We start from the raw sequence: 11,797 nt of genomic DNA, 5'->3' as shown, positions 1-11,797 counted from the left end.
TGATCTCACCCCAAGCAACTTTTATTTTGTTTCGACAGATGAAAAAAGTCCTCAAAAGATGTTTTGCTGATGTGGAAGAGGTGAAACAAAAAAATGCAGAAGCACTAAAAGGCATCAAAATCAAGTTCAAACAAAATTAAGTTTAAAAACTGTTTTGAGCAGTGGGAAAAATCTTGATAGGTGCATTGCATCAAAATGAGAGCACTTTGAAGGTGACTGAGGTTTAAACATGTAGGAACAAATACACATTTTTAAAATAAATAAATTCCATTTTGGGGGGTCCCCCCTCATATTGCTATTTGGTTTGGCCTGGTCTGGTTTTAAGTATGCCTTGTAGAATTGTCTCACTCACATCATTGGCTCACATTCCTGCTGCATCACCTGGGGCTCCCCAGGACCTGGGCCACACCTCCAGCAGGTTTTTACTTAGCAGGGCTGGAGGGAAGTATAGGCTTCAGAATTTTAAAACATTTCCCCAGATGAGTCTAAATTTCAGCCACATTTGAAAACCGCTGGGAAGAAAATGGTGCATGTATAACTTTGATAGAAATTAAAACTAACTTTAAAGAGGTTAATATATAAATAGAGCACATGGGATAGTTCTGGGTACTCTATCCTTAAACGTTAATACTCCCAGTGGGAGTCAGGCAAAGTTCCAGAAAAGGGTGGTCTGAGAGGCTTGAGGCAGGCCTCACTCCAAAGTTTCTGAATTTGATTCTTACCAGCCCCCCAAAAGACACCTCACCACCAACCTGAAATTCCTTTAACAGAGGAGAGCCTTTCATTTGGGGTTACAGCGAAAACAGAATACCTGGGAGCTGGCAGAGGATTAACTTTACATGGAGGTGTGAATGGCATGCATCTGATCCTTCCTTGGAAGGGTCAAAGGGCAGAGGTCATGAGAGTAATAAGAGCCTGAGATGGAGATAAAGGGGAGGAGAGGCCTGGAAGTGGGGGAGGATAAAAAAGGGGCTGCTAAAACAAAGAGGTCAAACTTCAACTACTTTTTATCTAATTCCAGGCAAATAGCCTCTTGCTCTGCTCTCTTAAGAAACCCTTTACCGAGCCAATTTGAGTCCGCACGTTAATTAACGGCCCCAGCTGGTGGCTTTCAGAAGGGAGAGTCTCCGTCCCCCATTCTCTTTCCTGGTCCCTGGGTCAAGGCAAGCTGTGTTCCACCCCTGAAGGAGGGTGACTGCCTGCCGCTTTGGGTCACCTTGGGAGAATGGCGTTATTATCCCCGCGGCCACCACTATCTTCTCTGACACATCTACAGGTGCGCCCTTTCTTACTGAGCCTCTCGCGGGTTTCTTTTCCCCTCTGCTGCTGGCCTCCTGCGGATACAGGAGCCTGCCTGTTATTCACCATGCGGTGTATTGTTACCCCCTTTGATTTGCTGCTGTTTGAACCAGATGCTGTCTGTCTTGCAGCATTTAATCCCCTGAAAGGTTGAGAGATGCAATTTATGTGAATGATGGCTCTTTTTAAGAAGGCAAAGTCATATCGTACTTCATGCTTATCGTGAGCAGATTTCCCTGTCTCCACTCCCACCCTAACTAAGAGATTAATGAGTGGAGAAGTCCATTTTGGTGGCTTCAAACTGACCATCTCCTGGGAAATGCCAGCACATTGCAGTGATCACTAGGAGTCGGCAGGGTTCAGTGGCTGGTCTCTCCTTTCTGCACTGAGACACCTCAACCCTATCCTGCGTCATAAATCGAGGGGCGCACGACACTTCTGTCTAGAGCAGCGTCGCGCGTCCGGTGGCACTTTCAGCATCTGGAAAAGAACAGCCCAGAGAGGTTCCTTTTCAAATAACTTCTGTGTACGAAATCTTCTGTATATTTTAAATCATTTCCTCCCTCCATAGACTTTTATTTAAATTTTTAGATCTATTGGTATGGACCTAATAAATACAAGAAGAAAAAAACCCCGCTTAGGTGACTGAATCCGAAGTGCCCAGCGTAGAGCTCGCCAGCCCTAGAAAGGGAACCCTCAGGTCAGCGGGAACAATTGCCTTCACGGACTTGCACAGATCCGCCATGAGAAGGTAGACTGCATTCTCTGGGACCTAAGACATCACACTGTCCAGACAGGAGGTCCCTCTAAGTAGCCACCATTAGGGAAAAACATATTGTAGCTTGTACAAATAAACCTAATAGGGAAAAAATTACAATAGCCCACAACCATGCTAGAAAAGTGGCCACAGCCTTTTGTCCAGGAAAGTTGGATTATGACTCCACCCTCGGTTCCCACCCCATGCAGTTTCCTCAGCTACGTGACTCCTAGTTTGGTTAGGGAGAGAAGACACAGCCTGGGAAAAAGGAACGGTCCATTGTGAGAGGTTTAGGTGTTTCCTGAAGGATGGGCCTTTAATCCGAGTCCTGAAAAGTGAGGAAGTGTTCCCCGGATGAGCCTGAGGAAAGGACCTTTACAGGCAAAGGGCGGTGTGAAAATAGCCAGAAAAGAGTGGCGGGAGGGAAGGGTGTGTTGCAGGGAAGTAGGACAAAGGATGAGACTGGAAGATGAGCAGTAGGTGCTGCAGGGTCTTAGGCGCAACTTTAAGGAGTTTGGACTTGACTCAGTGGAGCTGTGGCAGGGATCTCAGCAGAGGTTGTGTTTGCACACGAATCTGGTGTGTGTGGATTACGCTAAACCATCACAGACATTAAGGCTATCTAGAGATTAATGGACAATTCAGGAAAGGACTAGAGATTAGATGAACAGGTTGGATAATAGAATCTTAATCAAAGGAAACCAATCGTCTAGAGACTAGGTGAATAGCAAAGATAAAAGAGGGAGAAGTTAAGGAAGGGAAATTCTTCCAGGAAGAGAGGGATCAGGTATGATAAGGGTGGAAGCTATTGAGTGTTGTTTCCTCAGTACAGCAGATAGGGAGAGCCCCTCCTATACAACTTTTATCAAAGGGCAGTGGTCCCACAGGTTGCCTGGGGTGGGTGGGGAGATGGGGAGAGCAGGCCTGGTAAAATGCAGACTCCAGGGCCCTGGCCCAGGTCTGACAACTCACTCTGTAGATGATTCTCAGCATGTATTTGCATTTGGTGGGCAAAGGGGAAAAGACAGGGCATGAGGAGAGAACGCACATCCAAAGCTTGCTAGGCAGGGGTGACCTGTAGGTCAGAAGTAGCCTGGAGCCAAGAGCCTGGGCATTGTCGGACCTGGATAAAGGCGGGCTCCAGGTGTCTGCCTCCAGATCAGTCCTCACTCCGGTAGGACACAGTGTGGTGCTCCCCTGAAAGCTCGGGAGCCAGGAGCAAACCTGGGGGAGCTGGCTCTGGCCACAGCGCCATTGCTTGCTGGCTGTGTGGCCGGGAGCAAATTGCTTGACCTCTCAGAGCTTCAAGTTAATGACTTTTTCAAAGAAGGAAACCGGAGTCTGCCCAAGCTCCCCCATCTGGCTGTGGAGGGAGTGACCGAGGGGAGGAAAAGACTGCAGCCAGAGCTGGTGGAGAGCCAGAGTGTCAGCCAGGGCAAGGAGCTCCAGCGAGGAGAGAGCTCAGTGACTCTGTAAGACATTCAAATGATGGCTTTAAGAGTTCAGTAACAGGGTGGGCAGAAGGAGATTTTGTGGGGTCTTCGAAAAGGTCTTGATTCTTGATTTGGGAGGTTAAATGAGAAATATTTTCAGATATTTATTTGTCAAAATGCATTGAGCTCTATGATTAGAATTTGCGTGTTTTACTATGTGTAAATTATACACCTCAGTTTAAGAAAACCAAGAAGATAGACACATCTGAGTAGAGAGTGGTGGTCTCTGCTTTCACCTGGGGCACGGCAGCAGGTGAGGCCGCAGGGAAAGCCACAGGGGAGGCCAGGCCTGAGGCCTGCGGAAGCTCGGGGCCAGGGCCCTTCTCAAGTCGCTCAGCAAGAGGCAGCCGTGCTCTTTCTAGTGGCTCAGAGCCTGTTGTCTCAATGCATTTTGGGAAAGTTCTGGCCTTTAGAGACAAACAGGATGACCTGAGCTGAAGGGGAAGGGAGGGGAGGGGAGGGGAGATGGACTCAGCTACAGCTGAAGGTATGATGAAGGACACAGCCATACATGAACGAGTGGAAGAACGAATGCCCTGGAACACTCTGGCAGAGATGCCTGAAAAGCTGTCCTTCGTGAGACGTGTATCAGTCCACTGGCTTGTGTCTTCCTAAAGAAGATGTTTCTGTAGTCAGGCTTCTGAAGACAGATGTGTGTCGCAAGCCCAGTTCCCAGGGCTGTTTGAAGCACATTTATTTGCCCTTGACAACGAACGTCATTTTCCCTGGGCTCCCTGAACAGTGCTCTCTGTTCGGAGAGGGGGGTCTGTTGGTGCGGCTGCCTAGCCTTAACTAGCCACAGAAAAAACACATCTTTTCTCTCTAAGCCACATGACCTCCTCTGGTGGAACAGAACAGTTACTTAAGAGTTTACAGGACAAACATTGCAAATCACCTCCCTGAGGGGGTGTTAGAGTCGTCACTGGTCCAGGCAGGAAGCTTGGAATCTGAGCAGCCACCCTTCCTGCAAAGAACCCTGGGGGCAGAGGCTCCAGGCCCACGCTCATCTCCGGAGGCCAGGACACTGCTGAGGGGAAAGCATGAAGGGGGCAGGAGGGGTGGGGGTGGAGATTCCAGCTCTCTCCAGAAGACAGGAACACGGGAAAATAATCCTGCTGTTATTTCTCCTGGGAGCCGCTGTAGAGAGGAATTTCAAGTTCTCCTTCATGGCAGCTACAATGAAGACAGTAACTCAGAAGTTTTAGAAAGGCAGCCCACGTGAAAAGTCAAGGACCTTAGCCATTCAACTGTTCGCAGTACCTTCCCCAGGTTCTGAAAAAGGGAACTTTGCAAATAAAGCAACAGGAGAGACACTGGATGTGAATGAGGAGTGGGGGGTGTGGGGGCGGAGCCTGAATTCGATAGCAGCAGAAAGCCAGCTAGAGGCCCCGTCAGGAGCATCACATTCAGCTTGCCAACCTTCTCTTCTCTGAGCCTTCTGTCAAACACGGCAATCACTCTCCTTTAAATTAGCTCAAGAACATTGATGCCCCGGCTCAGGGACCTCTCAGAGTCTAGGGGCTTCTTCTGGGTTACGAGGGGCTCCCTCTTCTCTTTGACCAGTTGAAGGGCACAGCTCTTCTTTTATTACAGGAATGTGAATCCCGTGATCACTTTGCTCCTGCTCTTGAGTTGGTTGACCCCCAAGAAATGGTCGCTTTCATCACAGAAATACCATGAGCTGCAGTGGTATTCAAAAGGATGCCAAAGGAAGGGGTAAACGCTTTTTGGAGACAGTTTACTGATACCAAACCGACAGGGCCTCCTGGGAACAATGGACAAGTTCCTTGTTTCCCACCCAGAGAGCAGCCAGTAGCACCTGCTGCAGGCGCGTCCCAGTACAATTCCTGTGACTTGCTCCGCTTCCTCCCCTTACAGCCTCAACCGGTTTCGATTCTGGACTTCAACCAGTACTTTCAGCTGTTTCACACAGAAGAGGGCACAGACGCACTGTGCACACCGCAGACTCGCACACCTTCCACCCCTGGTCTCGATCTGGGGTTGCACTGAACATCATTCGGTGTCAACAAATGGATTTTACAAAGATTTACCCCCCATGACAGTTGGATGCCTACTAAGTGTTCCTACAAAATGTCAGTTCACCTGATTGCAACGATCACAGACGAATGTCTCCTGCTTTCTTTTCCAACTTTGTAACACAGGCTGAGGAGGGCTGGTTTTCAATCCTCCGGGATAGGGCTGATGCCCAAGCGCCCAGTTTTCCCATTGGTCCACAGAGCTGGCTGCCTGCAAAACATGTCTAAAATTATCCCTAATTCTAAGTCCATTCTGCACAATCAACCTCTCCAATATAGTAATTCCAAAATCTTTCTTGATTCCTGCTTTTAATAAAGTACATTTACAGAGGATATGAATTCCAGATTTGATTTCAAACTCTGGGGATGCATATTCCTCTTCTGGAACTTGTATATCCGGTCCTGGAATTAAAAGAGAAAGAAAAAAAAGAAGAAGAAGAAAAGAAAGAAAAAGAGAGCGGGAAAGAGTCCATGGCATAACTAACATTCCTTGTGTTTCTTCTGTCTTCTCCACGCTGAGCCTGGAGGAGAGAGGCAGGCTGACACGCAGTATCTGGTTAAAGTCAGGTAAGTAACACTCTAGGGGAAAAGCCTGAAGTTAGTTGCCAACCTCTTTTTCTGTGTTTTTGCAGATGGATAAGACCTACAGCCAACAAAAGTTTCAATTGTAGGTGATACTTGGGAGAAAAGAAACACTTTGGTTCAATTACTGTTCTATCAGCTTCGCGCCACTTCATGCATTGGGCATAATGAAAGGCCCATAAATCACATGACCCCCACTCCTCCTGCAGGTTTACGTAGGTCAAAGGAACATCCTCAGCCATAAGATTCTTCTGAAGGAAGACTCGAAGACATGATGGGGGCCTGAGCACAGGACACTGAAGGTGTACCTCAGAGTGTAATCACCTTTCACCATTGGTGCCCTGCCCAAGTGCTGGGGCATCTTCTGCAGGCTCCCTGAGGAGGCTCTTGGACCTGTGGGAGGAGCATGGGGCTGGGACCAGGAGGCCTAACCCCTGTTGTGGTTTTGCCACCTGGTCGACCATGGATGAGATATTTTATCGCTGGACCTTGGTTTTTGTGTATGTGAAATGGAGATAGTAATGTCTGCCTCATCTGGTCCCATGGTACACATGGGCCTTTCCTGCACAGGAAGGAGAAGGTTAGGCTAGGAAGCGGGATCACCAAAGCACTCACCTTGCTCTCAGAGTAGAGTACAGAGGACTTGGAGAGACACTTTGGTTTTTTTTTCAGTGAGTCCCCATCCCCCTGGGATGTGGGAAACTGAATTTGCTTCAACCCTCTCATCTCAGTCCAATCCTGTGCTCTGGAACAGCGTTCTTCTGATAACTCAGTTTTTCTTTTTTCCTTTTGGAGAAATGCTCAGAGTTCCAACTGTCTCTCTTCTTCCCTCTCTCACTGAGACGGTGTCTGGGTGCAGGAGGGAAGCTCACTGTGTTCTCACGGGCAGAGGGAACAGACCTGAGTCCATGTGGCATGTTTCAGATCCTCACTGTGTCTGCTGTGGGCTGGCCGGTCTGGGCTGCTCCCTGTACTGATGACCACTGATGTGCAGCTTGTCCCGCTGCTCGGCATTCAGCCGGTGTTTGCTGCTGAAGACTATGGGTTGGGTAGCTTGTGGTTCATTTTCTCTCTTCGCTGAATCAGAGCCCAGCTTTCTTATTTCCTAGTTTACCCCCTCTCAGCTCTCCATTGGTGCTCTGGGCCCTGGGTCTGGCTGTAAGGTCGGGGCCCAGGCACTTCATTTGCAGCCTTGGCCACAGTGCCATCTCACCCACAGTGGCCATCCCTCTCTGGTATATCCTCCAGCCGGAGTCCAGCTAGCATCTGTGCCCCACCCCCTCCAGGGACACACAGGATACGTTGTGTTCGTTCCCCACCACACAGGAACTGAGGGTAGCTTGGGAAAGCTCAGCTCCAGCCCTTCCACTGCCAAACCACGCTGTGCTGCCGAGTTCACTCTGATGTGGCCACTCCCAGATCAGTGTGGGGAGCCTGTTTCCAAGCAGTCTTAACTGAGGGAAAGGCCTTGTGTTGATTTTAACGGGTGTAACTAACCTCCCCCTCTGGGCAGCGTAGCAACAGAAAGTCAAGACCATCATGTGTTTCCAGCATCCGTCTCCCTTCTCCTTCTCGTGGTCCTTGAGGACCAGAAATGGGCAGGCTTCTTGCCTCTGCAATTCATCATTCTCATCTAACCCTAGAGCACTTAGCCTCGTGTCCTGGTCATCATAAATAGAACCAGTCCTTGCATGCGTAGGAAGAGTCCTATAATCTGAGTTCTACCTATGGACTTGGTTCTTGTTACACTAAATGGGAGCTAAAGAAGTTTAGAAAATCTTATTTCTCTCTCAACAATGCCCAGTTCTGCAGCTGTTATTCCTACAATATGTCTCTGACAATGGGAAGGTAGAGGGATGGGCCAATCAATGAAACACAAAAGAGAAAAGTGTATTAACAGTATGCAAAGAACGTTGTTCCTATTTCAACCAGATAACCTTCGGAACTTTTTAAAAGCATTTAATTCCTAAGATGGTACTTGAGACTGCAGTTTGGAAAGTATGACATGCTTTTCAAATGTGTACCTGTATACTAACTTTATTATTATCAATATTCTGGTTCCAAAGCACTAGCCTCAGAAATCCGCCTGGGGCAACTTTAACCTTGATGAATGGCCACTTAACATACTGATTCCGAACAACGCTTAGCAGCCGTGTAAAAACTGTTTCATGAATTATTCTGAAACATCTGCCTGGAGCTAATTTCCACTCTCTAATGTATTACTTTAGAGATTATAAATCAGGCTCTGCTGGCCATGGTCTTTCACTGGAATAACTCACTTTACCTTCACCCCCACCACTCCGTTGCCGTGCCTTTTAGAGAACAGTCTCTGTGACCTGGCAAAGAACTCAGAGACGATGGGCTCCTCGGCTGCTCAGGAAGGTGGGGGAACAGACAGCTCTACTACAGAAGGTGAGTTGGCCTTCTTGTAATTTCCTGACCTTCAAATGAATTGATGTTGGTATCGAGTAATAGAGAAGCAGCCTTCCTAGAGCAAGGCCACCGGGGTGTTCGTGAGAGCTGCTAAATCAACCTGCGCTAGTCTGCCTTCTGGGCGGATGCCAATTACCGCCATCAAGTGAAATCAGTCAACCAAACGGGTTCTGTCTCTGAGTTCAGTACACTCCTATGCCCACTGAGGATCATGAAGAGGATCTGAGCAGGCTCTCGGCCTGGGAAACTTACAGTCTCAAGGAGGGCATAAAATGAATCGTGAGACAATTAGAAAACAAGATGGAACTCTAAATTCTGTGGCACCTTCTGTAGGAAAAATGAGAAGAAGGCAAGACTAGTCTGAGCAGATTTCACAGAAGGCTGGAGGGATGTCTGGATTGGGATAAGCGTGAGAGAAGAGAAATAACAGAAGAGGGAAAATAAAGAAGGCGCAGATGTGGAGATGAACATGTGTTGGGCACTCGAGGATGACTACTTAACAAGGTGGGAAGGGAGAGGGAGCGGATTGGTAGAGAAAGTAGGACAGACAGTAGAGCATCTAAAAAACAGGGCTCCTGATAGACAAGAGGGTGCCATTTGTAGGTTCATAGCATAAAATGTGATGAGGACAGCTGTGCTTTTAGGAGGACAGAGGACGAGAGTGACTATATTACAGGAAGTATCTGAAGCTAGAGGGGCAGTTTCCTCGTCCTTCCACCAGGGCTGTGGTAGCGGCAGTAGGAGAAAAGAGGGAAAAGCAGGTTCTAGAGACATACACAATGAAGAACTAAGAATTCCTGATCATTGACTGAATACGGGAAACGAGGGGGAAGGAAGTTAATGGTTTTTAGAATCAGAAACAGAAGTAACAGTGATGCCATTGTGAAGAAGGGAAAGCTAGCTGGTAGAAAAGGAAGGCTATCCCGAGGGCAGAATAGCAGGGGAAGAACCGCATCTGAAAGCAAAGTGGTTGGTTTCTAGTGGTTATTTGGTTTATTTCTATTGGTTACGGTTATTTCTATTGGTTCCAGCTTAGCCTTCCAGCTGAACAATCAACACGAAGCCCAAAGATGCCAAACACCTTGGCAACGTGGACAGTTCTGCCTCTAAAACCTGGACCTGGGGTGCTTCAGTTGTCAGTTAGAGAAGTCGCAAGCCTGCCTACCTCACCAGATGGATGCGAGGACAGGAGGCTTAGGAGCACTGCAGCTAAGGCTCTGGAGTTGTGCTGACTGTTTTCAGACCCCGGCTCCACTACTTACTACTAGCTGATGGTTCTGGCAAATTACAAACACCTCTCTGTGCTGAACTTCTTCATCTATAGCAACGGAGATAATACCAACTCATAAACCAGAACGTTTGTGTTAAACACCTAACACTCGATACAGTTACTCAATTCAGTAATGACAATAAATGTTAGCTATTTTTCATTTCCATCAAATAAAATAACAAGTACTAAAACAATTTATAAATTTCAAAGCTCTCAAGAAAGAAAAGCTGTGGGGTTGTTTGCTTGCTTGTTTGTTTTTGATAGAGGCAGTGGGGTAGATTATAAAAAGTATTGGACTTGAAGACTCCCGTTACCCTGCATCCAACACCAATTGGTTCTGTTACTCAAGGCAAGTTGCCTGACCTCTAAGAAGCCTGTTTCCTTATTCACAGATTGTAAATGATAATGCACGCCCTACCTATCATGGGGTTCTGAAAATAAAAGAGATGACTCGTGGGAAGACAGTCTGTAAACTGTAGGTTGTAGAAGGTATTATCATTAGGATACTAAAGAGCCACCCTGCATTTGCATGTGATGATCAGAATGAATACTCAGTTCATTCCATTAAGATCTCATTTGCCCAGGCTCTGTTACTCCGTTGCCTCAGAGGATGTTCAGTAGCCCTCCGAAGAGACACCCTGGGTGACTTTAGGTTGGCCTGGGCTCTGGACGTGGTGGCAATAACTCTGAACAGAATCACTACTGAGCTTTACACATTCACTACTTCTTTTGCAGGGTTACGCTCCAGTGGGGGCAGAGGTGGAGTAGCTGGGTCAATGGTTAAACTGAATTTCCATCTCTAAAAAAATCCTTTTAGGAAAAGCCTCCATCCTTTTATTTTTAAAGAATGTCCATCTTGGTCTGCTCCTATGGTGCCCTCCGCAGTCCTCCCTAGTCCAGCAATGCTGAGTCATTAGTATGGATGGCTCATATGAAAACAAGGCTTTGAAAGGCAGGACAGGAACAAATTCTGATTTGACCTCCAGGTGCCCGAGGAGCCCGAGGTTTCTGTTCCCGCTCTGCACGCCAGTCTCAGCTCCCAGGGCCGGCGGGAAGGGAGCAGAGTTCACGGTGCCTTTCAATCAGGTGTGTTGCTTTAGGCAGCAAGGATGAGTCATCTGTTGTGTGAGCTCATTAAGTGTCTGTTTCTTTAGTCTCCTTGTCTTCCTTTGTAGAACTTAGTTCTATAAAGGGCTTGGGTCTGAATAAAGCAAGAATTTTAGTCAACGTCACCTTCACCTGTCATATTAGAAAGACATCCCTCGCACGCCAACCCCCTCTCTCTTTTCCTTCTGTTGTTTATTTGCACAGTTTTAATATTTTGGAGATTACAGTCATTTATTCATAAACTCAACTTAAGTATTGGAAATCTGAAGTGTTGCTTGCCAAAAGAGCATGAGCCTCCTAACTTTTGCTGCAAATATCCACTCGGTACAGCCACTGTCCTCTGCTTCGGTTACAGAGCCAGTCTGAAGTAAGAAGCATGTTTTCCACCCACAGGTTGCTATTTACAGTTCTGTAAACTCAGATCTGTCCTTGGCCTATTCCTCCTGACCTGTGGCAATCACAGCAGATGGAACTGGCCCCAGTTCTGGCTTAGACCTTGGGGCTCTAAGCAAGGGGCTTTATCTGCTACCTTGGTTCCCAAGAACCCTTACATCAGCAACCTTTGGGAATAAAGGACCCCAGGAGCACTTGAAAAACAAAATGCACCCTAGCTGGTGTGGCTCAGTGGATTGAGCTCAGGCCTGTGAACCAAAGTGTCTTGGGTTTGATTCCCAGCCAGGTCCTCAGTGGGGGGCATGTGAGAGGCAACCACAAAGTGATATTTCTTTCTATCTCTTTCTCTCTCCCTTCCCCTCTCTCTAAAAATAAATAAATATATTTTTAAAATGAAATGTAACTATGGTACATTTCAGAAGGTGGG

The sequence above is a fragment of the Phyllostomus hastatus genome, unplaced genomic scaffold, assembly GCF_019186645.2.
Source record: "Phyllostomus hastatus isolate PE091 unplaced genomic scaffold, TTU_PhHast_1.1 phas_scaffold_46, whole genome shotgun sequence".
NCBI classification, from domain to species: Eukaryota; Metazoa; Chordata; class Mammalia; order Chiroptera; family Phyllostomidae; genus Phyllostomus; species Phyllostomus hastatus.
Note: the sequence above shows the minus strand (reverse complement) of the source record.